The sequence below is a fragment of the Lampris incognitus genome, unplaced genomic scaffold, assembly GCF_029633865.1.
Source record: "Lampris incognitus isolate fLamInc1 unplaced genomic scaffold, fLamInc1.hap2 scaffold_143, whole genome shotgun sequence".
In the NCBI taxonomy this organism is placed as follows: domain Eukaryota; kingdom Metazoa; phylum Chordata; class Actinopteri; order Lampriformes; family Lampridae; genus Lampris; species Lampris incognitus.
In genome coordinates, this window is record NW_026611112.1 from 130,001 (window position 1) to 132,500 (window position 2,500).

Consider the following 2,500-nt stretch of genomic DNA (forward strand, 5'->3'; position numbering starts at 1 on the left):
CCCAAGCCAGGACAAATGGGGAGGGTTACGTCAGGAAGGGCATCCGGCGTCAAATCTTTGCCAAATCAAATATGCGGATCATAAATAAGATTTCCATACCGGATCGGTCGAGGCCCGGGTTACCGACGACCGCCATCGGTACTGTTAACCAGCGGAGTGCCGGTGGAAACTAGGCTACTGTTGGGCGAAGGAAAAGGAGAGGGGGAAGGCATGTCCAGAGGCAGCTAGAGAGGAGGAAGGGTAGGCGTGTGGAGGTGAGAGTCAGTCGGAACTTTGAATGTTGGCACTATGGCTAGTAAAGGGAGAGAGCTGGCTGACGTGATGGAAAGAAGAAAGGTGACAAGAGACAAGGTGGAAGGGGAGTAAGGCCAGGAGTATCGCAGGTGGGTTCAAACTCTTCTACCATGGTGCGAATGGGAGGAGAAATGGGGTAGGGGTCATTCTGAAGGAAGAGTATGTCAAGAGCGTGCTGGAGGTGAACACAGTGTCAGACAGAGTGAGGATTATGAAGCTGGAAATCGAAGGTGTATTGCTGACGGTTATCAGCGCATATGCCCCGCAAGTCGGGTGTAAGATGGACGAAAAAGAAGAATTCTGGAGTTGAGTTGGACGACGTGGTGGAAAGGGTACCCAAGGAGGAGGGAGTGGTGACTGGAGCGGACTTCGATGGACACGTTGCTGAAGGGAACAGAGGTGATGAGGAGTTGATGGTAAGGTATGGAATCGACGAGAGAAATGTGGAAGGACAGATGGTGTTCGATTTTGCGAAAAGGATGGAAATGGCTGAGGTGAATACATATTTCAAGAAGAGGGAGGAGCACAGGGTGACGACGTATACGAGTGGAGGAAAGTGCACACAGGTGGACTATATCTTGTGTAGAAGGCGCGATGTAAAAGGGATTGCATACTGCAAGGTGGTGACAGGGGAGAACGTAGCTAGGCAGCATCGGATGGTGGTCTGTAAGATGACTTTGGAGACCAACATGAGGAAGCGAGTGAAGACACAGCCGAAGATCAAATGGTGGAAGTTGAAGAAGGAAGACTGTTGTGTGGAGTTCAGGCAGGAGTTAACACAGGCACTGAGTGGTAGTGAAGAGTTGCCAGATGGCTGGGCAAGCGCTGCAGAAATAGTGAGGAAGACAGCTAGGAAGGTACTTGGTGTGTCATCGGAAGACAAGGAGACTTGGCGGTGGTGGTGGTGGTGGTGGTGGTGGTGGTGGTGGAAGGAGGAAGTAGAGCAAAGTATACAGAGGAAAAGGTTGGCAAAGAAGAAGTGGGATAGTCAGAGAGATGAAGAAAGTACACAGGAGTACAAGGAGATGCAGCGTAAAGCAAAGAGAGAGGTGGCAAAGGTAAAGGAAAAGGCGTACGGTGAGCTGTATGACAGGTTAGACACTAAGGAAGGAGAAAAAGACTTGTACAGATTGGCTAGACAGAGAGACCGAGCTGCCGAGGATGTGCGACAAGTTAGGGCGATCAAAGATACAGATGGAAATGTGCTGCCAAGCGAGGAGAGTGTGCTACGAAGTGGAAGGACTACTTTGACGGGCTGATAAATGAAGAAAATGAGAGAGACAGCGAGAGAGAGAAAAGGTTGGTTGATTGAGAAGTATAGAGAAGGCCAGAAAGAGTTGCATTGTGTCTTTGTAGATTTACAGAAAGCATACGACAGGGTGCCGAGAGAGGAGGTGTGATATTGTAGGAGGAAGTCAAGAGTTGCAGAGAAGTATGTAGGAGTGGTGCAGGCTATGTATGAGGGAAGTGTGACAATGCTGAGGTGCGTGGTTGGAATGACAGATGGGTTCAAGGTGGAGGTGGGATTACATCAAGGATCGGCTCTGAGCCCTTTCTTGGTTGCAACGGTGATGGACAGGTTGACGGACAAGATCAGGCAGGAGTCTCCATGGACGATGATATTCGCGGATGACATTGTCATCTGTAGCGACAGTAGGGTGCAGTTTGAGGAGAGCCTGGAGAGGTGGAGGTATGCACTGGAGAGAAGAGGAATGAAAGTCAGTAGGAGCAAGACGGAATACCTACGCGTGAGGAGGTGACAAAGGCATTTCACTTTAAATACTTGGGGTCAACTGTCCAAAGTAACGGGGAGTGCAGGAGAGAGGTGAAGAAGAGCGTGCAGGCAGGCAGGCAGGCAGACAGGCAGGCAGGGTGGAGTGGGTGGAGAAGAGTGTCAGGACAGAAGGGTACCAGCAAGAGTTAAAGGGAAGGTTAACAAGATGGTCGTGAGACCAGCTACGTTATATGATTTAGAGACAGTGGCACTGACGAAAAGACAGCAGGAGGCGGAGCTGGAGGTGGCAGAGTTGAGGATGCTAACATTTTCACTGGGAGTAACAAAGAACAGCAAGATTAGCAACGATTGCTCAAGTTGGACGGTTTGGATGCTGAATATGGAGCTGCCAGGAAAGAGGAAAAGAGGAAGGCCAAAGAGGAGGTTTATGGATGTGGTGAGGGAAGACATGCAGGTGGATGGTGTGACAGA